This window comes from Herpailurus yagouaroundi, unplaced genomic scaffold, assembly GCF_014898765.1.
Source record: "Herpailurus yagouaroundi ecotype Mexico unplaced genomic scaffold, PumYag 140, whole genome shotgun sequence".
In the NCBI taxonomy this organism is placed as follows: domain Eukaryota; kingdom Metazoa; phylum Chordata; class Mammalia; order Carnivora; family Felidae; genus Herpailurus; species Herpailurus yagouaroundi.
In genome coordinates this window covers 26,697,889-26,724,749 of record NW_024412395.1, presented here as the reverse complement: position 1 = coordinate 26,724,749, position 26,861 = coordinate 26,697,889, and the positions used below count along the sequence as shown (strand labels likewise).

Genomic DNA, 26,861 nt, shown 5'->3' with positions numbered 1-26,861 from the left:
TCTATTCTATTCTATTCTATTCTATTCTATTCTATTCTATTCTATTCCATTCCATTCCATTCCATTCCATTCCATTAATCCTATCCTATCCTATCCTATCCTATCCTATCCTATCCTATCCTATCCCATTCCATTCTCTTTTTCTTATAATCGCTATAAGGTAAGGAGCATTGGTCTGATTATTTGAAACTACAGAATGAAGATCCGATTCCAGATGTATCATTAGCCTGATAATCTCTAGTGTATTATAGGTAAAGGGAGTGTTCTGTTATGTAGGGAAAATAAAGAAAAAATTTTCGACAAAATGGTGAAATTAGTTTCAGATTGTTTTAAAACTGGTCGTCTATAATTCAAAATAACTTATCCTGGCCGTGGATTTGGATAATCAACCACTTGTTTTCCACACATCTATTTATGGCATCTAGTTATTTCCATGACCAAGTTATCGAAAAATGAGGAAAAGGAAAATAGAAAGAGAAACACTTACCAAAACACTATTACACTCCTTAAGGAATATTGATAACATAATTTTAATGTCAAGAATGTATATTTAGTGATGTGTCCAGGCTCTCAGAGAGGCCAGGGATGAGGTTACCACCCATCTCCCTATTTCTCTAGGGAAATGGCATAGCACCATGATTAAATACTGTAATTCACAATCATAAGTATTAAATAAATTGGTAGAAATTATTGTCATAACATAAATAAGGGCTTTGTAAAGCTCTTTACTGACATGAAATAATCTCTTTTATAGTAGGAGCATTTCTGCCATTATGCATAATATTTCATCAGTAGTTTAAGATAGAATAACATAACTTGCAACACTGGTATTTTTAAAAAAAATTTTAACATTTTAAAATTTATTTTTGAGAGTAAGAGAGAGAGACAGAGCAAGAGTGGGAGAGGGTCAGAGAGAGAGGGAGACCCAGAATCTGTAGCAGGCTCCAGGCTCCGAGCTGTCAGCACAGAGCCTGACGTGGGGCTTGAACTTACAAACCGGGAGATCATGACCTGAGCTGAAGTTGGACGCCTAACCCACTGAACCACCCATGAGCCCTGCAATGCTGGTACTGATGGTATAATTCAAAACCATTATTCACTACTTTTAAGATTTTATTTTTTTAAGTTTTATTTTATTTATTTATTTTGAGAGAAAGGCAGCGCGCAGGAGGGGCAGAGAGAGAATTCCAAGGGGGTTCCTCACTATCAGTGCAGAGCCCGATGTAGGGTTTAAACTCACGAACTGTGAGATCATGACCTGAGCCAAAACCAAGAGTCATACACTTAACCAACTGAGCCACCCCAGTACCTCTGAAGGCTTTATTTTTCTAGAGCAGTTTCAAGTTTATAGCAAAATTGAAGGTAAGGTACAGAGATTTCCCATATGGTTCCAGTTCTTCATAGACCCATAGCTTCCCCAATTATCAGCAACCTCCACTAGAATGGTACATTTGTTACCACTGAGAAGCCTTCACTGATACATCATAATCAATGTTTATCATTGCACTATGATTCATTCTGGTCTTGTATATTCTGTGGGTTGGAATACGGATAATGACATATATCCATCATTATAGTATCGTACAGAGTATTTTCACTCCCCTACAAATCCTCTCTGCCCACCTATTCATTTTCACGATGTTTGCCCTTGCATGTAATCAACTATAGAGCAATTTGGAGTAATATCAATAAAATGAAATAGCTGTTAGCAAATGTATTAATTGGTTTAAGTGTTGTAATTCTAGAATAATCTAATAATAAATTCTTGAATCTGTGTCCCTTCCTGAAAATTATGAATTTATGAGGAATTACGATGACGTTGGACATCTATTAGTATGTATGAATGTTTAAGACCCCTCCATTGATCAAAATCACATATATTATTTCTTTCTGGTGCACAAAATAGCTCCATTAATCAAAAGTTACTCTAGTTTGTTTGCTTTTAAGTACAATGTGCATTTGACAATTGAAATGTGACAATAATGTTAATTAAAAATTTTCTAATATTTAATTCCTAGTGTTAGTATTTGACCATATTGGTCTTCGGTTTATACGTATGTACTCAGAACTTCATAATTTATTAACCATTACTTTTCTTGCTTTGTCATTAGATAGTGTTTAGTATTTAAATTTAACCTATAAAATCTTAAAGAATATGATAGATTTAAAAAATATTACAACTTACACATTCAAGCAATGTGTCCTTTAAAGTATTCCCTCTCGGGGTATATTTAATTTTTTCTGAACATGTATCCATTGGGGAAAATATTTTGGAATTCTTCTTTAAAATCACCTTCAGTGGTTCCATATTGTCTGTAGGAAAATGTCGCTGGGGGCAAGTTAAGGGCCTTTGGTAGTAGTTTTGGATTTGGGAACTAGATAAAGGTCATTCAAAACCATGAATGGTGAATAATGCTGTCTTGCTGGCCACCACAAGCAGACAAAATTTCACCAAATGAAGGCGGTCTAGTATTTGCCTATGAGTGATCAGTTTCTCTAAAAGAATCTGAGAAAAAGAATATTTTGGAAAATAGAAACATTGAGGCAACATGCAGATGTACATTCCCCAAGAGAGAAAACTTCACATGCTTTTTAAAGAATCAGTCCTATTAGCTCTACTTAAAATGATGATTCATGGTGAAATGTCACTTAACATCTATTACAATAAAAATGAGAAAATTTACTATATATTTCTTTTTTAAATTAATTTTTGTTTTGGACCTTAATCAGAGGTCGGTATTACTTGAATGCACAAACTTTTAATTCAAATAAGAACCTTACATAAGTCTTACTTTAATATGCATATGTCTTTATTCAAGGTATAAAATGAAGCACATTTCAACTTCTTTTCTAATTATTTTATATGCTATTGTAAATGCACGTGTTGTCTAGGGTTATAACTGAATTTCAATTACTGAAGTTCCCCAATATCCAAAACTTTCTTTTCCTTTTCTAGAAATTTAAAGTTACAACATAAGAAGTACCTTCCCTTGGTGTTCATATTTTAGTAGAAGTTTTTTTCTTATACTTTTTTTTTTTTTGAGTTCAGTAATCAAAAACATTTGAAAGAGCAGTTTGGGTTGGATACATTACGCTTGGGCAATTGGAAAACACTATACTGTTTAAACAAAGCAGCCTCATCCTAAATTAATAACCCAATTTTCTTTTGGGATAAAAGGAGGGAGGGCTGAGGATGGAGACAGGGAGTATAACTCAGACCAGTGCCACCACTGTGGTTGGAGAACTAAGTCATAGCAGAGAAACTGCTTTGTGGCTTAAGACAGAAACCAGAAAGTAAGAGGGAGTAAAGCAAAACATATTAGATGCAATTTGAATCTAACTTGACACAACTTCCAAGCCCTTTAGAGTCAGAGATATCAACACCATATATCTTGTGAAGGATAACAGTCTCTGACATTAGTGGCTCCTGCTTCAAATGGCTCATGCTCCCCTGCTATCATACTTTTTAAATTACATAAATAGAGTGAAAATGACAAAGTACATATTAAAAAGGAGGGTATTACATTTTGCAAAATAATCTGGAACATATCAGTGAATTTTAGCAGTTATAAATTACATAGGTACAGTCTTGAAGTTGATTAGTTTCCCTCTGAATGCCTCACAGAGTGGCAAACCTAAAGTCCTGGGAATATTACCCAAATTGCAGTGATTCACGTGCCATCCTCTTTTTGCTCCAAGAACTTTGAAAGTTATGCCAAACCAAACCAATGTAAATTGGTGGATTTGGACATCCTTTTCATGACCACATTATCCTTGCTGGATTGGAAACTACTTATTTTGGAAATATAATTAGACCTCGTATGATTTTGAAATGAGCAATGTCTTCAAGGTACCCATGCTGCGCTTTGGTGAAGTTTGGAGAAAAATCACTTTCAAAGGTACTTCTTTCAAGAAAATGCTATGACTGAATGCTGACAAGAACTTTGCTTGTTATGATAAAAATACTGTGGAAACATGGTGAAGCTGAGTCATTTTATTTTATTTATTTTTTTATCAGACTGGCATTAATGGCAGTTATGAAAAACTCTCTGAAGAAATCCATGTTCGCTGAAATATCATTTATTTGTTCATCTTCAAGTGACCTTCTTAGGTTTCAAAACAGTGTTTACCGTTGACAGAGATGACTGGGTATTGCTGTAGGAAATTTTAAGAAGTCTCTCTCCTCCACCTCCCACCTTCTCTTAGGAAGCTTAGACTAGGATAGACACACAATTAGGAGTTATTAGACCAAATGGTGGTCTAAACCCAGTGGAAAGAATGCAGCTGTCATGAGTAATTCCCACTATAAATCTTAGACACTTTCCAAAAAGAAATCTAAGAGACCAGCACTGTTTCCAGAGTTGACTGGTTTATCTGCCAAAATACAGGCAGTTTTTAACAATGCAGATGAGCCTGTTAAAAATAGTTGCAAACTGTGGATTAGGTAGCATTCCTGTTAGCTTGAATGATGGACAAACCACGAAGATGTAGAATTTGAGCCTGGTTGAGAGGTGTGGCCCAAAAGCTTGCTTGTTTTTCTGGAACATAACAAAATGCATCTGAACCCCTGGAGTCTGAAATGTGGGCTGGGAATTTTGCACAAACAGCCCCTCTCCCGAGATTTATGGCACTTCCTAATTCCTAGGAGTCCAGAGCTACCACAAGAAGAATCATTCTCACAATTCTTTGGTCTTCTGGCTTTTCCCTCTGGCAAAAAGCAATGAGCACAGGAACACCCAGACTGCCCCCCGAAGAGAGCTGCCCATTTCTTTCTTGGTCCTTCTGAAGGTCCTGCTTGAGTTCAGAGCTGAATATGAGGGGAAGTGTATGTGCCATTCAGACCTATTCCTCCTCCTCTAAATTGAGTGTCTCCAACCTTCTATCGCCAGCTTATCTGTTCTCATACTTTAATTCCAAAGACTGAGGTTATAGGTTATAATCTCAAACTCTAAGTTTGATTTTTGCTCTGTCTCAGTGGCTGGTATTGATGCCACCGCTTTGTGCTGGCTTTATTTAACTATTAATAACTTCTTGTGAGATGCCCATCCTTCAAGAATGATTACCTTGGGAAATAGTTGATTCTTAAATCAAATTACCTTTGAGCTACAGAAAAATAAGAAACTTCGTGTGTTTCCTCTTTCTTTCCCTTACCTCCCTCATAGTTCTGGTTTTATCCTTTGTGTTACTGCTGACTTTCTCTAAGTTTAGTTTATTCTTTATAAATACTTTGTGACTTATTTATGTTTAATATTAACCGCTACTATTAAAAAAAGGAGGGTGATTGGGTTCAACATTAAATTTTGCTTCATAAAGGAGCTCTTCCAAAAGTCAAAGTCTGATGTGTTCTCTTCTTTTGTAGGTTCCTTCATTTCCTCAAATTAAGCACTGCCCAAAAGGAGTTTCAGTGATGATGGAAATATTCTATATATTACCTGTTCAAGCCAGTTGCCACTGCCCACATTTGGCTGACTACTGAGAGCTTGAAATGTGGTCAATGCAACCAAATATCTATTCTACTTAATTTAATTTAATTTTTTAAAATTTATTTATTTATTTATTTATTTATTTATTGTTGTTTATTTATTTGTTTTTAATTTAAATTCAAATTAGTTAACATACAGTGTAGGTTTTAGGAGTAGAACACAGTAATTCATCACTTACTTATATCACCCAGTGCTCATCCCAACAAGTGTCCCCCTTTTAATGCATGTCACCCATTTAACCCACTGCCCCACCCTCTCCCCTCTAGCAACTCTCAGTTTGTTCTCTGCATTTAAGCCTCTTATGTTTGCCTGCTTCTCTGCTTTTATCTTAGCTTGTACTTAATTTTAAATAATGTAACTTTGTAAGTACCATATTGGACAGTGCAGCTCAAGATCATAGTCAACTACTGGTCCTCTCTTGTGTTCCACTGTTATTCTCTTTTGGGTTTATTTTTAAGAGTTCTCTTTTCATAAATGTATGTGATTAGTAAATTTTCATATTTCTTCCATTTCAATGACTGTTTCATAATTAATTGTTGATTTAAATATTTGGGCGTCATAATCTTTTATTTTTCTAACTTTAAAAAATAATATTTCATTATCTTGTAGCATCTCTGCTGTTAAGTCTTTTATTAAATTGATCATTAATGCCTTATAGATCAGTTGCTTTTTCTTTAAGGATTTGTTTTTAAAGACTTTTGCTTTAAACTTGTGGAAGTAAAATACTCAGGTGTGCCTACATCTAGGCCCTTTCAATCAGAAAAGCTTCTTTTATTTTTTCTTGATATGTCCTTCCCTCTACTGTCTCTTTTCTATCTAGAGCTACTTTAAGATGGATGTTCAAATATCAGATTATCCTCATGACTGAAAGAGCAAATTAATCGGAATATATGGTGGCCATAGTGAGCAGATAATAGACTAGCAGCTCTTCAATTACCAAAAGAGGGAGGACTTGATTTTGGATACGGAATACTTTAACTGTTTTGCTCCTGGCCAAAGCTCTCTAACTCTCTTATATAGAGAAGATCTGAGTTACCTTATTATCCACTGCCTTCTTTCTCAGATGCCAGCATCTTCTCCTCTGTCCTTCTAGAATTTGTTCTCAGGCTGAAGCAGCTGCTGCAGGTGATTCCTTGGTCCAAGGGAGGGGCCCAGGTCTCCCAGATATTAGATCTGATATTTAGCAAGTTACTTTATTTATTATGCTCTTTTTGTTTGTTAACTCCAAGTTTGGATATTCTCTAGGACATCCCTGGAAAGAACTGTGCCTAATTATTATGTCTGGGAATGGTGTTTCTTCTGCTCCAATTTCTCCACTTATTTGATCCCATCTGCTTTCTGTCTTCCTGGAATTTCTATTTCTGGCTGGCTTATGGCACCTTTTCTGTTTTCAGCACCATTATTATATTTTTTTTTCTTTTCCAAAATATCTTTTCTATTATTTCATTGGGGGTTTTTGAGGAGGGAGAATCAGACATGTTTTTTCAGTATGTCACCTTGAACGGGGCCCTCTATTGTTTTTTCATAAAGATAGACATTTTAATGCTAAAAACAAAAGTTTCATTAGACTGTGAAGATACTGCTGTATAATAATTTTGTCTATGGGCAAATGGTATATAAATGGCACGGGATTACATTATGCATATTTAAAATACTCCTGTGCCTCCAATTCTAACATTGGGAAAATATGTTAATACGGTTTTAAGGATAAGTATACCCCTCATTTCCTTTTATTTTTCTCAGTCTTGTCCGTTTTTGGTATTTCCAAAAGTTCTGGTATCAGTTATGATTTCTCAAATGTTCCTTTTATTAGTGAGATTGTTTCATTTTTTTCTTCCATTTGTTTCATGAGCCCTTTCTTCTCCATTTTCATCTAATTTGGATATTTTATCCTACCTTCCTTGTATCTATGCTATAAAATCTTATAAGATAATTGTCACAGTAAGTTTTTCTTTTTAATATCATAACAAAATATACACCTTCAATTAGTTTTAGTTTTGATTATTGAAGTAGAGTTGACATAAAATGTTATATTAGTTTCTGGGTACCACATAGTGATTTGGCAATTCTATACATCATCTTCAATTTTCCTTCACTATGTTTGTTTGCTTGATTTGGGTCATAGTCTTTTTTCAATGACTTATGTATGTCTGAATGAAATGAGTTTTTCATCTATAAGATATTTCATATTAGATTCATATGGAAAAGAGAATTTTTCTGCTTTTAGTCTATGAAAAAAGTATTTGTTGCAAGAATTTTTAAAGAAATGTTAGAGTAAAAAGAGGTCACCAACAAAGGTGCTTATTGAATGAGCCTCCCATCTCTCCGGTTCTTTTTAAGTTGGACATTGGACACAGGAGAAGCACACTGAGTTACCAGAAACACAAAAGCTGTCCCTCCTCAATGTGCACTGTCTTTTTTCGCTATAAGAATGTTCCCGTTACATTTATACTTAGTTCTGATCATAATATTTTACTAAATGTCTCATAATTAGAGGTGCTTACCTATGCCATTATAGTCCAAAAAAGTAGATAGTAGTATATAAAAAGTCCTGTGAAAACTCACATCAGTACTGAGGGCTAGATCCTGGTTCCCAATTCCTATCATTTTTTTTTTTAATGCATTAGGCTTATTTTTGTATATAATCTCTACACATTTCACTCAACTCGTATTCCATTTAGACTTACTACTGGGCCAATTGCCTTTAAAAATCATGCTTTTTATTTTATTTTATTATTTATTTTATTTTTTAATAAAATATTTTTTTAATGTCTATTTATTTTTGAGAGAGACAGAGACAGAATGCGAGTGGGTTAGAGGCAGAGAGAGAGGGAGACACAAAATCCAAAGCAGGCTCCAGGCTCCGAGCCATCAGCACAGAGCCTGATGTGGGGCTTGAACTCACAGAGCTGTGAGATCATGACCTGAGCCGAAGTGAGATGCTCAACTGACTGAACCACCCAGGCGCCCCTAAAATCATGTTTTTTAAATGTACAGATTACTAATTGATAGGCCAATAAGGATAAAAACCAAAGGGAAAAAAGTTACAACATGGCCAGTGTGATACAGGTAGAAGTGATTTGTATACCCTGCTTAATACCTGAGTAAAATGAAATGATAGTCTAAGGATGGCATCCCCTGTGTGGTTCCTCATTTCTTACACTTCTTACATATTGACTCTTACATATCTGCCTAAACTCAGCCAAGAACTTGAGCTTAATAATATGAAACTTGAAGGATGGTAGACACAAATATGAGTTATAGAATTATATAAATCTTAGAATCACTCTGAAAGCATCTTAGGTAAGAAGGATCTCAGAGAGACCTTGAATTTGCCTGTGAAACTTCACTACGAAACCTAAAATCTTGATTTGACAAAACAAAGGATAATGAACTGAAATGATTTCTGCAAAGTGGGAAGCAAGGTACCTAGAAACAGTCTTTGATAAATTGTCTTACATGTTTCTATTTTTTTTCTTTTTTTCTTTTTTCTTTTTTTTCTTTCTCTCTCTTTTTTCTTAGTCTTGAAGACAAATATTGGCCAATGATTCTGATTATCATTAAGTGAGATCTCTTGTCTTGAAGGAAAATTACATGTGTCTAGAAGATACTGAGGTTGAAGGTTGTATTTGGTTTATCTCATCTCATTCTCTGAGTTTCTTTTCTGTTTGTTATGTTATGCTGGGATCATGCCGATGTAAATATATACATATATATATATATCTATATCTATATATGTATGTATATGTATATATGTATATGTATATATAGTGGTATTGTGACTTGCTTGGAGTGTTTCTTTAAAATAAATAGGAATGGGGCGCCTGGGTGGCTGGGTTGAGCATCTGATTTTGGCTCAGGTCATGATTTTGCAGTTGGTGGGTTTGAGCCCCACATTGGGCTCTGTGCTGACAGCTCGGAGCCTGGAACCTGCTTCAGATTCTGTGTCTCCCTCTCTCTCTACCTCTGCCTCGCTCACACTCTGTCTCTGTCTCTCTCAAAAATAAATCAACATTAAAAAAAATTAAAATAAATAGGAGTCATAAGAATGAACAGTCTAATTTGGTCAACCATTATCATCTGGTAGTTTGCAAGCAAATTCACATGGCATAACCTGAGTTCCAAATAGCAGTGGGGGACCACCATAGCAGGAGAGGAGTAGCAGGCTTAATGAAAGAAACCCAGCTTCCTGAAGTTGCCACTCCTAAGGAAAGTTTGGCGCTTAGAAAAGAATAATCTGTAGACTATGCACATGTACACTTTAGCAACAAACTCTTTCATAACTGAAAGGCATGCAATAAAAGGCTCACCAACACAAACAAGAAGAAAACACTGAAAAGTGACTCCTTTTGTGATGAAGTCATGGTAGTTACATAAAGTCTGGCCTTTAATCCCATTATACTTGAAATAGATATTGATTTAAAATTCATATATTTGCTGTCATTCTTTTCAATCCCCCACCCCTATTTTTTAAAACATCTAAACAAAGTGACCTCATTGTTTTCCATTGGACTTTTTTTTTTAAACATTGGCTGGGATGATTGAGATTCAGGAATGTGGGAAAATGGATTCCCAAACCGCGTCCCTCCCCTTTCATTCTGAACTGTAATTTTTGGCTTGGCTTGAATCACAGTCATCGCATTTCAGCCTGAATCTCTCTGTAAAGTGATCTTTCTTAAACATTTCTCTCACTCATCAAGGGATCAGAAACAAAGCTGTTCTAGTCTTTCAGCAAAACACTTACAAGCAGCTTTTACCGAGAAGTTGCAAGAGCTAAATTTCCTCTAAAATTGTTTGAAAAGCGAACATTTTCAGTGCCTCGTTGTCCTTTTTGTGAATCTTGTCATCTGTATGCCATGAGCTCCAGCAGCTATTTTAATCTGTTTTTGTTTGCAATCCATTTGGTGTCCACCCAAGGAAATGCAGGTGATTCTAATTAACTTACTGCTGAAGATGTAGGAAAAAAAATATCTCAATTGTGTTGCACAGAATTATACTCTTAAAACCTTTCTTCTATTATTTATAACATATTATTAATGAAAATGATTGTATGAATATGTTCACCACCTAATTCACTGCTGTTCACTTTTTTAAATCAATGAGGCTTATGGCACAGAAAAAAGCCACACACATACACAAATACACAGACACAATACAGACCCCAAGAATGCTTGCCAACTTTTATTTAACTAGGGTAGCAACTTAAAAATAACATTATTTTTACTTTGTGCAACATAGTTTAATATCTGAAATAACCCTGTTTCAATAAAAACCTATTGAAATACTCTCAGCCTAACTCTGCCCTGAAGGTAAAAGTGATTAATTGAAAGATTTTGGCAGATCTGTGCTCACCACCAGGGCAGTTTAATTTAGAACACATTCAACCATTTCTCAGTGTCTCCGTGTTGGTGGAGTGTTACTTTTGATCTTCTTTGTGGAGGGTGCCTCTAATTCGGACCCTTTAGCCAGCCACTTCCTGGAAGGTTTTGATGGCTAGCTTCTGCTAAGCATTCAGGTGAGGGAGAGCCCCTCTGGCTGCTGCTTCTAAAGTGGGTTAGGGAAACAGAATTCCAGACACAAAGGCAAAATATACTATAAACCTGTTTGGGTATATCTACCATCAGTCAAGTCTTACTTAGATCACAGGCAAACTTTTGAGAAGTTCTGGTGACAAGGTCGGGATCACCCGACTCTTTCCTAATTAAAGAAGATGCTCCTGGCCATGACAGTGGATGAGACTGATAAGATTCAAGTTCCTTTTCTCAGGAAATATAAAGAAGATTATTATTTTCTCTTTGATAATACAGGAGAGACTATCATGTGGGTATCGTTAATACTTCTGCTAAATACAAAGATGGGACTGGTGCATAATCCTCCCTATTTGGCAAATAGACCTGTGCTAAGTTGGGATTACATAGAAGGACAGAAACATCCCAATACATTCTGGATGGAGAGGCCTTGACTTGGTGAACTCCAGCTTCCCCAAACCTAACACATATTGATTAAGCACTTATTATATTGCAAAAGTGTGTTAGGCAAGGGGTTACAACAAAGAACAGAGGATATATGGTCCAGATACTATGGAGCTATAGCACTAACATTGTTCTGAGGCACTCACAGTGAATCCTACACACAGACTGATGAGTTAGTACCAATAACACCTCAAGTCCCTAATATTTTCACATATCTGAATACACTCAGTTGGTATTTGCTCTATAGCTACCTTTAGAAGGAAACATCATTCTGATATATATATTCAGTTTCACATTATATCCTGAAACAGTTAAGCAATATATGTTTTATGTATACAGTATTAATAGTAATTAATCTGTGTGCAGTAGGATTATAAAAATGATTCTGGTTTTGTTTATTATTTTATCTATTTCCTACTATTTTATATGTATGCATATGTATACACATATACATATATAGGAATATGTATATTATTATAATAAGAACAATAATGATATTTATTTAATTACCATAATATCATGCCATCAATTACATTTCTTTTATGTGATATGGGTATATGTTCTTATAGGCTCATTTGAAAAAGATTGAAAGACAAAACTACCGAGCATCTTTGAATGCTCTGTTGTGTATCTCTAATTTATCTAAAACATGTTTTAAGACCCATGATATCAGATTCCAAATTTTTATGAGACACAATAGAAATCTCAAAATGTAATTATTTTACAAACTATTCTATTATTGGACAAATCACATCCAGGTTTGGAAATACAAATAGAAGGTTTCTGGAATACAGCTGAAAAGACATAAACATAATTGTAAGCTCTAACTATCCCTGGACAATTTATATCATTGTCATTCATGACTGTAGGACTTGTACAGAAAGAAATGCATAGCTAAGGGCCCAAATTTAGTATTGAGGTTGGCTTTTTAAGTTTCTATTATCACACCATAAGAAGAAAGGTAAGGCAAGCTCTCTTTTAGTGCTGGAGGAAAGACCTATCCTCAGCTTCATTCTTTACCACTGGAAGGCTGTTAACCATGTAGTAAAGAATTGCACACACTCCAGCTACTCAAAACATTACTTGTTGACTTAAAAAAAAGACATTCCAATACAAATTGTTTTTTTTTTTTATTTAAACTCACCTAGCACTAGTATAATACAAACCAGGCTTTCTGCTTCTGGAGAATTTTGTCACATAGGTCTACATAAAAAGTCTTATTGAAATATTTGTCAGTGCACATACATATTTAGCGTCTACCATTTCTTTCTGGTCCACTGTCACAGGAAGAAGGCATAGTAAACTAAGATGTGTTACACATGTTGATGTTCATTAGTTGAGTGTCCGTCTCATATAGATAATTTTCTAAGTGGTTAAGAAACCGAGTTACAAATACATCTCATGTCTTCCATTGTATAAAATTTAAATAGTGTCTCAATTTCCCTATTTCCCCTAATGGCTGGCAAGTTTTGAATTTTCAGAATTTTAGAAAATCCATGACATTCATTATAGCTGACTCTTGAGGTGCTGTAGAAGTCAGAAGTGTAAGATTATCGATTTGAAGACCTGGACTTTATGTCATCGGTCCCCAAGTTTAGTCTTAACATGAATTACGGAGGCTATATTTAAGGCATCTTTTCAGAAGTCTGGGGATAATAACTCTGTCTTAAAGTATTCCTTGTGCATAATTTTGCTTATGTGTAAAATTGTGCAATTGGAATTTTATTCCTTTGTCTTTAACTCCCATGGAAGGATTTCACATCAGAGCTCACTAAGCATGTGCACTTTAGTGTAGATCAATCTATTAGATCTTGTCCTGAAAGCAGAATTCAGCTGAAAGAACAGGAAGTCCAATAAGACTTCGCTTGTGTAATGTGTGGGACAGGAGGAGAGGGCACGTGTAATACATAATGGGAAAGAAACAGAAGGAGGAAGTGAGTGTCCTATACTGGTTTCAAGCTAATCCAAATGGGTAGTTGCCATTATCTAAATGCTTACCCTTCCTGGATTTTCTATTTTCAGATACGCAAGGATTTGAGGAAATGGAAGTATTCTCACTGTGCTTAAAGACTTGGGTGAGGAAAGGTGTATTTTTCAGCTTGTCTAAACATATTTTATCCTTAAACATAATTTATTCTTATCATCATAGTAATTTTCCATCACATGAAAAGTGTAATAAATTGTCCTCCTTAGAGACAACTTCTACAATGATTTTTTTTTCATTAAGATGAGTCTAATACTTTAAACTGAAGTTCCAAGACAAGATTATATAAAGCCATATAGGGCTTTGCCCTACAGATTGAAATTCTATGAAGAGACAAATTGTTCATCCTTGAAGTCATGAGCTCTCTAACACCACCCCTTTCTCCTGTTTGCAAAGCACCTGCATAGAACACAGTCTTGGAGACTTCTCCTGCTGTGTCATACTTCTGCACCTGCACTGTGTATGGAGCTGTGTTATCGACCACTGGCTCCATCTGAAACCTTTCATCCCTGTAGTGGCCTTAAGTCTCCCCAAGGAACTCAGACTAAGGCTCATCAGTAAGAGACAAATACCCCTGAACAATGGCAGCCTCATGAGGTCCTAGATTCCCAATCTACTTTCAAGTGTTCAAACAAGCCTTTATAAAGACTATTACACCAAGAAATGTATGCATTTCTATGAATTCATTGACTGAATATCAAAAGAAAACGATGAGCTTATTTTGCCCCAAACTAGAGCCAAGTACGCTGCAAGCAAAACCCTTAGAAAAGAGGAGGAAAGTAAGCTTGGGAACAGAGCATGCTTTTAGAGGTGTCAGTATGACTGTCTTCTTTCCCTTATCAAGCACAACAAGACAGAATAAAACCCTTTCTTCACTGGTGCTTGGAAAACCTCTAATAGGAGACAAAGACATTTAGTGTTAAATTGTTGTTACCTTTTAAAACAACTGTAACTCAAGCTAACACTCAAAGGTGTTTTAAGGGTGTCTGAAACTTCAAGCTAAGGTATAAATGATATCCCTGAGCCAGGTTTGCCAGCAGGAAGGTGTTGCAGGTCAGACCCAGTGTTCAAGGGGACATTGTGCAGTAATGTAACCATTTAGCAAAGAAAAAAGAAGGAAGGGAGCAAATGACGACCCCAAATACATCTTACTCTGTCCTGGAGTTGTCTTTGTTCAGACCCATGTTTTGTCCCTGTGAGAACTTTCACGAACAGGTTTGTAATTGTCTTTTTATGGTTTCAGGATTTCAGACTCCTTCCAACTTTAACCCAACCTACCAACATTAGTTATAATACACTGGTATAAATATGGAACACAAATTCAGCATTTGACAATGTTTAACAAATAAAAACCGTTTCCCCTGCCCACCATGCTGTCGAACAGGATGATGACAATAAATGATTCAGGGCCTTGAGTATAAAGTTTTGTTTTCATTCTTATATGCTGTATGGGTTACAAATAGCAGATAAGAGGAGACTTCAAACAAGGGAGGTTATTGTTCATAAAATAGTATTTCTGTGCAATCTCCAACAATTTTAGTTAAACAGATACACTAATTGTTTTCCTTTGTTTTGGTAATGCAATTTGTGGGAGTTAATTTTTAAAATAGGAAATTTTAAGCATTTACATTTTTTTTTTACATTTACATCCAAGTTAATTAGCATGTAGTGCAATAATGACTTCAGGAGTAGAATCCAGTGATTCATCCCCTACATATAACCTAAGAATTCTTTTTAACTCTTTCTCTTTTATATAAAATATTACCGAGCTGATATAGCCACAGGGTTAGCGGCAGTATTATTTTAAATCATTTTAAGTTTATTTATTTATTTTAAGAGAGAGTGAGAATCAGAGCAGACAAGCAGGGGAGAGGCAAAGAGAGAAGGAGAGAGAGAGAGAGAGAGAGAGAGAGAGAGAGAGAGAGAAAATAGCAAGCAGGCTCCACGCTGTCAGCACAGAGCGTGATGTGGGGCTTGAACTCACAAACTGTGAGATCATGACCTGAGCTGAAGTCAAGAGCCAGACACTTTACTGACTAAGCCATCCAGGCACTCCTAGATGCAATATTTTTTTTAAATATTAAAGGCTCCTATATTTTATTCTGTAAAGACATGGGAAAATATGGCCAGACTATATTATTGTGACTTGTGACCCTTGTTTTGGATCCCTGGCGATTGCTTTTTGCACATGGCACTCCAATTGTTTCTGCTGGCTCCTCAGGAATCTACAGTGTCTCTAGAACTAATTTCAGTTAAAAAGTTGATTTCTAACATTAGTTTAATTTCTATCCTAATAGTTTTCCCCCTTACGTATCTTTTCCAGAAGGTTGCCCAGAAAAAAAAAAAATTATCTGCTTCTATCCATGACAAGCTTGTGAAAAAAAGCCTTTCTGGTGGGAAAAGAATTTGAAAGGAAAACATGGACGTACATATATCAGACCAAGAATTAAAAGATGAACATTATATGTGAGGAAACATTGTAAGAAGATTTCACTATATTAGTTTTTCCAAGTCAGTGTTCCAAAGCCAGTCTTGGATTATGTGTGAAAAGTAAGAACTCTATAACTGTAACAGGTGCTGGCAGGAAACTCCCATTAAAGCTTATGGAAGTTATGCCTGTAAAGTCCTGGCATCTGAGAAAATTCTCGCATAAGAATGCATTATGCATCAGATTTTTCTCACTAGAAAAACAATACAAGGCTGTGACTACTCAACATTCCCAGTCACTATTTCGCTAACATCATCCCTTGGTGATGACATCTTGATGACCTTGCGGTGTATGTAGAGTATATATGAGGCTTCATTTCAACACTGAGAGCAGGCATTGTCTCCTATATATACCAATAGAGATGTCGGTTGGCCATCTGTCTGTCCTAATCAGAGCATAAACCTGAATTTTCTTTCCTTAGAGTCAATAGATTTATACTAATTGATCCATATTTCAAGGATTGACTCTTCATATGCAACATGGCAAATATTTATGAGATTTTACTGGAGTTTGGAGTAGTCTATAGAACATCAGGTAGTAATTAATATAGGTTTTAAATCTATAGTATTGACTCATGTTGGAAAGTATTAGCATTATGTGTGACACATAGTGCATGCTTAACAAATGTCACCTTTTTTTCCTTACATAAATCAACCGACTTCTGTATGACCACATCTTCAAAGACTATGGTATAATTCTTTGAATGTGAACTTGCTCACCTTAAAGTTAACAAGTAAAGCCTATTTCTCTGATTAAGCTCACCTTTTTAGCGCATAAATTCTAGAGGTTAAAAGATTTATTTTTCTGACATTTGTCTATTGGTTACAACTAAACCAAAATTCTCTTGCTTTACTCTAGAAATCTAGCATTTATAAGGAATTTGATTTAATCCCAGTGGATAATTTGGATTTAAACCATTTATCAAGTTAAAAACTGAGATAAAAAATTTAGACAGTATTGAACCTTAGACAAAGTCCAGTGAAAATGGTTGTGAGCCTGTATATATCCAGATGTAGGTATCCATAGCTAGATTTGTAGCTACCCTATGGATTAAATGTTACTAGCTTGCGTATGTGTTTGTAGTTACAATTTTAAATATGCTTTTCATGTGCCAATATTTCTTTAGTAAAAGGTCCTGGGTTAGGGTAATATAGTTACCTTCCAGAATACACACACACACACACACACACACACACACACACACACACACACCAGCACCAACCCAGGCAATCTGCCAAATGTGGTTGCTGTGAAAAGGTTTTGCTTTAGGGCAATAGCAAACTAGCTCACCACCCCGCTGCCCTGCCCATTCCTCACCACACGGCTCTTTGCTGTATCCTTAACTTCCCCTCCTACCGTGAGGGAACATTTCTTCGGACTGTTTTATTGCCAATATATTTTTACTTTGTATGATGAAATGAAACAAGGGACTGGTTTCATTAGAAAGAGAGGTAAACAGAGCATTAATTAAATTTGCTGGTGATACTAAATTGGGAGGAACTGTGGACATCTGTGAAGACAAAAGAATCATACAAATGGACTTAAGGAGTTTAGAAATATGAGCAGGAAATAATAAAAAAGACTTAGCCTTAAATAATGCAAGCTAATACATTTGGGAAAAGATCATCAGAAACATGGCTATTCAGTGAATGGTAGATGCCTGGAAAGTGGTAATCGTGAAAGAGACCTAGGGGGTGATAATGGGGAAAATTATACACAAACTTATAGGGAAGTAGGCACAATGCCCAGAGGGTTATATATAAAAGAACCAGAAAGTCAATAGTCCTATTCTTATGATACTGATAGATCTCAAAAACATCAAGTTTGGCTGTAGTTAGTTGAATCCCTCAGGTTCATGAAATAATTTAACACTATTTGTTGAGAGACTGGTTTCTCCCTGTGAAAGATGAAAAAGTCTGTTTTGTCTGAAACCTTTCCTGAACACCAGTTATTGGCTCTATTTCTGTCTTATCCTATTATAGACTATTACTAATATGGTATATCACATAGATATGGATATAGACATTGCTATGGGTATAGATACATAAGACCCATCGTGCAAACAAAGAACTTTCAGTTTTAAGGTATTTTCTCTACTTTCTAGATAATATGACTTCCTATTATGTTTCAAGAGACATTTAATCCCAATCTCTTCTATCAGTTCAGTGCATCTTCAGTATATGGGATTCACTAAGGATGCACTGATGGATGAAAAAGAATTTTGGATAGTATCTATCTATTCATCCATTTAATCATACATCATGAATTGAGCCCCTGATATTTCTGGAGCATAGGAAGCAGCTTGTAAGGATATGAAGCTGGACAGTGGACAGAGGGAATATGCTTTTGGAATAATTAGTATGAAATTTTGTTTATCTATAGTAGGCAAAGAAACCATTAAAGGGATGTCCTAAGAAGGCATAATACAATTCTGTTTGTGTTTAAGAGGAATAATGTCATCATTGAGAAGGGTGGCCTGGGAAGAAGATAGAACAAAGGCAGTGATATTAATTAGGATATTTCAAAGGAAATTATGAGTTCTAATCAAGGCCATGACAGGTAAAAGGAAGAATCAGATTCAAGAGATAGTAAGAAATGAGGGACTATTAGACTTGGTGAATGATGCTCTATGAAAGTAGAGAGAACAATCTAAAATGTCCAACATGTTTCTTTTTAGGGAAATAGGCCATGATGCTATTGACTGACTTAAGGAATAAGGGAAGAATAGGCTTGTTAGGTAAAGTGATAAATGCTGTTTGGAAAAGTTGAACTTGCGATACCAGAGGAAAATTCAAGAAGGGTTGCTCTTTGACCTCAGATCTGAGAGTAAAACGTAGCTTGAGAAGTCATTCTCAAATAAGGATTTTGAAGTCATTGGAGAAACCATTGAAGGCTTTGGTATCATTCAGATCACACAGAAAGAATGGATATAGAAATAACAGAGTCAAGAATTAAACCCAGAGGAAAATGCACATTTCTTAAACTGTCAAGCTCTGGGCTAAGTACACGGACTCTAACATTATGCCATGTAATTTCAAATACATGCCAACTGCCTACCTTTAAGGCAAAAGGAAAGGAACCTTACTACAGTGATTACAATACTGTCTGCTAGGTGTTCTGCTGCCCTGTAGGAAGACTAAAGAGTTAAGTTAGCCCAACTGGTCAAAAAATGCAAAACATAACAAGAAGAGCATTATTTTTTAAAACAAGAATGATAATAGTCCTATTTTAATGGTGCTGGTATATTCAATGTCTTTGGAGAGCTTTCAATAGTGTCAGTAGAGTTTAACTTTTCTGCTGTGAAGTAAATTTGTAGAAAATAAAATCAATATCCAATAGCAAAATAATGTCAGAATTTAGAGTATTTGTATCCTGTCTTCATTAGCCTCAAATTGATAATTGTTTGTAGTTGACCATATATATCTTATTTCAAATTCTTTAACAGACTCTTTCAACTCAAAAAAATATCATCAGAATAAAAATTTCTTGAGATTTACATAGATAATAAATACTTGGGGCGCCTGGGTGGCGCAGTCGGTTAAGTGTCCGACTTCAGCCAGGTCACGATCTCGCGGTCCGTGAGTTCGAGTCCCGCGTCGGGCTCTGGGCTGATGGCTCGGAGCCTGGAGCCTGTTTCCGATTCTGTGTCTCCCTCTCTCTCTGCCCCTCCCCCGTTCATGCTCTGTCTCTCTCTGTCCCAAAAATAAATAAACGTTAAATACTGAATCAAGAAGACGAGATGTTCACAGGGAAGTAAACTAACACAGAACAGCACCGGCAGGTTATTCAAAGTCTGAAGTAAAGGAAAAGAAAACAAAATAAAGGAAAAGACGTGGTGATGTGATGCTCCACTCTCTGTGTGGGTTATCAGACCCACGCCTACTCCTAACTATACTTAAGCATGTCACTTATAAGTCATAGTTGCCATTCAAGTACTTGATTAAAAATAGCAGGTTATTGGTGTTGAAACAATCCCTAGTGGTATATGACTTCCTCTGATGAAAATGAGTAGAGAATGGGTATTCCATTAGCTCCTGCATGGTGCACTTAAATGGAGTATCCCAAAACTGATGAGCATAAAATCTTTAAGGAAACATACCTTCAAATGTTTAGCATAGTTGGGTACATATGGAGAAGAATATCATTTAGAACAACATAATATACTACTATCAGAATGGTTTACATGTTTAAGAAGCAGATTTGGAAGCCATGCAAATCATACAGCTGCCTTCAATAAACCACTGTTGTTCATTGATCATCTAAGTTTCAACCACAGGCAGGTGAGGCAATGCTGTGCAACTTTCCATAAAGATTTAAGCAATGTTGAAGATAATTAATCCATTCATTCATCATTTATTGAGAACCAATTATGTGTCAGGCACTGTGAAGAGTTAAAAATAAATCCACACTCTCTATCTCAAGTAGCAGACAATGCACTGAAGGTAATATTTTAAATATTTTTTCTTCTATAGGCTGCGCTTTCACTCTAAATCTCAGGACATTCTTATTTCCTTAAAAACGCTGTGATTTTACATCTTGTCTACAGTCTGCTATAAGCTCCAGAACTCTTCCAGCAGTATCATTTTAGAGTTATTTTGGTTTTGCACAGTTGTCCTCTCAAAGTGTCTTGCCCCCCCCCCCCAACTTTTTTCTGAACTGAAAGTAGGAGGTGGCTTGAAAAGTATAAATTTCTGCAAAAAGGTATAAAACTGGTAAGGAAAAGATTACTTAAACCCAAGAAAAACACTTGTAATTCCACAGCCTATTAGACTTTTAGATAACTTTTCACAGAATTTAGAAGAATCTCTAAGACATGAATCTTTTCAGGGGATGGGTAAATTACTCCAAAATACTCAAAGAGGAAAATATGCCAGTTCAATTACATAGACCCATGCAACTACTTCTGAAATCCACATGCCTTTTTCACTAAATATGTAGATCAATGATTAATGCTTAAGTTGGACACACTTCATTTGAAAGTGTGAAAATTCCTTGGAAAAGGAACTTCTTTTCTAGACATTTTAAAAGGAACATTATTTATTAGGAAACCCATAAAAGAGTATAATATAGCATTTTGGTCTCATTCATAGCTTCCGGAATTAATTTAAGATTTCTTAATTATCATAATTTTTTAAGCTGTACGGAAATGTTTGTAAAAAATAGAATGTATAGATTCTTGTTCAACCAATAAACAACAGATCGTCTCACAAAATGAAGTGGCGCACGCCGTGAGAGTTTTGATAATTTATTTTTTTAATCAGTTGTTTCACATTATGCAACAAGAATTTTTAAAAATTCTATTTAAAAACTACAAATCCATGTTTGAATCCCAGGGCAACAAATATTTGAAAATCTCTGTCTGCCTTATTTTTTTTTTTTTTTGCGCCTTTTTATTGAAAACCTGAAAGCTTTCCAAATGCATGTGATTTTTTTTTTCAAATTTTGTAAACATTTGCTTCCAGGCTAAAACATCCTGCCAACTTTCAGCCAAGATTATTTTTATGGTTGAACTATTAACTTCTGAATATGGGGGCTTATAATAGAAAAACTCCCAGATCCAGAACTCTCATCCTATAAATGACACCGCTATAGGATATTTTAGAGTATTACATCTCGACATGAGGAGGTGTTGCATTATTTAAATCCTCCATTCACACAATAAGAGACTAATTTCCTAGGGTATTACGTTTGGCTCTATTTCCTTCCAACTGACTCGAAGGGAAAAGTATGGTAAGAACCCAAACTTTAGCATGGGGGTGGATGTGGGAGTGGAGGTTGGAAATTAGACTCAGGCTTTATCTGGGAAGAGACATTATTTATTCTCATGCATTCTGGATGCAAAAGTGTGGGAATATCCACTGACTGATTTGACCAGAGCCACATTGCTGGATACATTAGATACCCTTTCTGGTTATTGAACTGCACACTTATTCCTCCATTAACTTCTGTTATGTTTAGGCTCTCTTTTTGATAATAAGACTATTGCTTAGACTTATTATAAGTCTATAGTCTTGCTATAAGTCTATAGCAAGTCTACAGATATATTGCTAGATGTAGATAAACTCCACTAAATGTCACTAATCAGTACGGTGAATTAATTCCTAACCATGTGTACACACAGAATTTGTGAACATTCCATGTAAGCTTGCCATTCACAGCAAGATTTAACTTAACAAGCATGTTCTTGAGTGGGAATAAATTTCTCTGGAACAGAAAAGCAGGTATCAGGTAACTATGGTAGACTTGGTAATTGCTTCAATAACTGTCTTCTCTTCATTACTAGACCTCACAAGATTGCCCTTTTATCCACATTTGTTTTCTTAATTGCAAAATGCAGCTTTTTTCTTTCCACCTTGTCATCTCTGATTTCTTTCGGTTGTCTTTTCCAGTTTCTCTTTTGTACTCTTGCTGCCTGTTTCCTGTTTACTCTCTTTTGATTTTGTCTTCCCCTCTAGCCCTGAATGTGGCTTTCTTACAGACACAGAGGCCCCAGCATGACTACCCTAAAGAGCCAATTCCAACTTGGACCTAGCACAACACTATAGCTGTCAGGAAGGTGGCTGTCTTTGGGTTGCACTAAAACAAAACAAAACAAAGCAAAACACAAAACACAAAAACACGAAACTGGACTTAATTTCAACTTAGAAGTGAAACCTAAGGAAAATTTGCTGCAAACTTTCATGGAGCTTTTTTGGGGGATCAGCTCTTTTGTAATTGCATGTGATGCCTAACTTTAGGCATGAAAAGCAAGCACTTAAAAAAAAAAAAAAAAAAAAAAACAACCGACCAACACATAGGTCAGTGCCCTCAGAAACATTTTTCTTCAGTCCACAAATATTCTCTGGGGAAAAAGAAAAGTGCTTATCTTAAACTCTTGATTTTTTTTTTTTTTTGAGCATGTAATTTTTATCAGTTTGTTTTGTTTTTGTTATTCTTTTTTTTCACTCACTGCTTATAAAACGAGCAAGCAGAAGTCTCTCTGGAACAAGATAGAATCATAAAAGTTTTCAAGAATCTCGTCACAAACTAAACAGTACAAATTGCACATTCCTCATGGAAGTATCAGCCTTTCGTGCGTGCCTGGATCCAACTATAATAGATTATCCCAAAGTGGGAAAGAATGAACAGTACAAAATTAGCAGAACTGGGAGCAGAGCTTGTCTAGTGAAGGCAATTTGATCTGTACTTTAGGGGCCTGGATTCTCAGGCGTTGGGAAAAGACTATGTTAAGTTTTATTTTGCAAGCGAACACTTGCTAGGATCTCAAGAGGCAGACTGGTGCACTGACTCGAGTATCAGAAAAACTATAGTAACAATTATAATGCTTGGTATGTCTGAGCATAATCGTGATACTACAATCATGTCTGTTATCTGTAGAATAAATACAATAGGTGCATGGCTTACCTAATATGCAAATGCAACATATATATAGTAAATATCCATGTATCTATATATATTCCATGTTCTGAATTTTTATGACTCAGAAAAGGATATCCCTGAGTAGGTATCTAGCTATGTCTTCTTATAATATTAACAAATATGTCCAAATATTCCCACATTGGAAAAAAATATTTCATTTATAACGCCAATGGCTTGTTAATGTGACCTTCTCTCAAACTTCATGTAATAGCACAGGAATTACCAAAAAGAAATAGTTAAGGTATAATAATAATTTTAGCTATTCTTTTTCCAAGTTGCTATAATCTACCCAAAGATAACTAATTGTTCAAAGTAAACATTCCACTCCGACCACAAAAGGAATCCATTACACAAACATATAATTCACAGTCATTTTTAGTGGGTTGTAAACAGTTTGGAATGAGCATAAAATGGGACAAAAATCAAAGTGAGCATTTTGAAATGAAAAAGTGTTTGCTACAAAAGGTCAGTCCCTTTGCTTGGCAAACTATGTAGAAAAGCCTGGGAAAATGCTGATCACACAAGCAATGAGGGAATTTTAAAGCCAACAGCCTCCTTGTTTCTTTAAACAGACATCGGAACCTATAACTGGATCCTGTCAAACAAACGACAGCAAAAAAAATATAACAGCTGCTAAGAAGTCAAGTTGAGAGATAAAGTTTTTGAGGCTAAGGACCTTCTCAGAAGTAGACTAAAGGTCTTTCTTAAATCTTTAAAGCAAGGTTATGGATCCCAGGGTGGCTTTTAGGCACCAAGTCAAAAATGTAACTTTGTGTATCATTCTTGTCATAGTATTTTGTGTTCCAGCACAAAGAGGACAAACTTGTTGATTAGCTTCTGCTGAGACATTCTGCAAAGTAGCATATAGCTGGAATCGTCCAATTTGAAAGACCTGGTATCGTTTATTTTTAATAGTGGTTAAAATACCACATATAATATAAAGTTTACCATCTTAGCCATTTTTAAATGTATAGTTCAGTTGTGTTAAGGGCATTCACATTGTTTGCAACAGATCTGTAAGTGTCATTTCAATGCTGTTAAATAGTTTGAGGGCACAGTGATTAGAAGTGAGACTTATGGAGGAAGAATGTGTTGTTAAACCATATTCCAAAGGATGAATGCCTATCCAAACAGAATTAATTTGGATAATTAGTCCAACAGTCCTATTCCCTTACAAACAAAAATACATTGGACGTATAAAAATATATTTACAAGAGAAATATGCCTTTTCATTATCCATTATTATATACAAAGAAGTCTTTGGTAAAGTTTGGTATTGTCAGGTGCAAAAAGTACCAGCTTAGCATTGAGGCATGTCTTTCGGGTAGGTCACATGAAATGACTCCTTATATTGCATTGCCATGACACATAAAGAAAATAACCTGGGAAATAAGGTGAAATTAAACTTCTGCTCTTAACGGAAGGCTAAAGCCAGACAAATATGTGTTTATTATTCAGGGTTTATTGTATCATTTAAACATATTTAATATTAATTAGTATTTAATAATACATTTAATACATTGGATATATTTAAGGTGTACCTGATGATTTGATACGATTACTACAGTCAAACTAAGTTAACATATCCTCTCCTCCCATATCTACTAATTTGTGTGTGTGTGATGAGAATGCCTGCAATCTTCTGTCTTAGCATATTTCCAGTATCCAATCCGTTGTTAACTGTAGTCATCATGCCTGTCCATTAGATATCTAGATTCATTCATCCCAGATAACTGCAATTTTGTGCCCTTTCACCAATATCTCCCCTTTATCCCCACTCCCTATTATGCGATTTTTAAGCAGACAAACTCCCCTTACCTTAAAAGAATATTGTAATGCTTATTTTTCTCTTCTAGTATCTGTTCTTTTCTTTCATAACACTCACCATAGTTTGGTACTCAGGTCTTTTTGCTTAAAGTATATCTCCTCTATATGCTCAACTGGTAGCATGGAAGATGACACAGGGGTAGGCAGTAAATAGCTACTTGTTGCTGGAATACAATAAACACTTGATATTTGTTACATCATTCAAACAACATTTACTGAATGCCTACAATGTGTCAGGTACTGTGTGGGGTTCTTTCCCAGTAATGCACTTAGCAGTCTGCTAGTTACATACTTTATGTAAAAAGAATGATAGGTCATGGTCTTTATACCAATTACACCAGTTTAGACTACATTGTTTAAGTCACATCTCCTAAGCACTTGTCTTCCGAGAGATACAGGTATAACCCTACTTGTAAGAAAGCAATCTCTGTACATTTTGGGGTCATCCTAAACAACACAAAATTTCTATAAAGCAGTGCAAAAATAGACTTCTCGCTGCTTAGATCTACATACAACCTGTATGTCCAATGCTTCCCTCTGCATGCTTGTTCCCCCAGACCTCAAAGTATCAGATGATCTCATGCTTTCGGTCACCTTATCATATGTGTTGAGCATTAGCTGAACAATGATTCAATATTTTCACAGAAACTGCTTTGGAAGAAGAAATATAAACTGAGTTTGTCTTTGGATACTTATGATACTCACATACAGTAAAACCTTGGATTGTGAGTAACTTATTCTGCGAGTGTTCCTCAAGACGAGCAAACATTTCTAATACATTTTCACTGGATAAATGAGCGATGTCTTGCAATACAAGTAGTATGTGACTCCGAATGTCACATGATCACAACTGAGCCAATGGTTCTTGAAATTTGCTTTGATATATGAGTGCTTTGGATTACAAGCCTGTTTCTGGAATGAATTATGTTAGCAAACCAAGGTTTCCTAGTACATGGTCTACAACTGTAAAGGCGACACAAGTGTGAATGAACAACTTGGAGGCGCTTTAAAGGCTAACATGCTCCTTTACAAGTTCCCTCCAAGTTTTGTGTATGTTCTCTAGGCTGAGCAGACAATGTCAGAAACCACAGAAATAACTTTAATCTGGTTATAATAGTTGGTGAGGGGGAGAATGGCCTGGTGGTTTAGAGGAATAAAGGAAACCAAATCAAGATAAGGAAGCACACTAAATAAGTTATTCGCTAAATTGGTTTACATTTGGCTCACCAATAGATTTTCTTCTAGGCATGCAAAATTTAAAATGTGACTAATATCACTTTACCAGGGTTGATTAAAGAATGCATCTGTGCCAAGCACTGCACAGAATTTCCCTGTGGACACAATGGGAGCATGAGCAATTCGGTTCTGTCAATTGCAAGCAAGTGAGACAAATAACTGAATGAATGAATGAGTGAATCAATCAATCAATCAGTCAGTCAATCAATGGTGAGCTCTGCCTCCCTGATACTGTTTTATTCAAAATCAAGCATGTAAGAGCATTTAGAAAAGGAGAGCTATTGGGGTGCCTGAGTGGCTCAGTCAGTTAAGCATCTAACTCTTGGTTTCAGCTCAGGTCATGATCTCATGGTCACGGGATCAAGCCCCACGTCTGGCTCTGTGCTGAGCATGGAGCCTGCTTGGAGTTCTCTCTCTCTCTCTCTCTCTCTCTCTCTCTCTCTCTCTCTCTC

General features: G+C 35.8%; 1 protein-coding gene across 4 annotated transcripts in view; it reads right to left on the bottom strand.

Moving 5' to 3' along the window:
• Positions 1-26,861, bottom strand: part of ARHGAP15 (Rho GTPase activating protein 15) — a 619,122-nt gene that overhangs the window by 203,656 nt on the left and 388,605 nt on the right. The gene's annotated exons all lie outside the window — the stretch shown is intronic.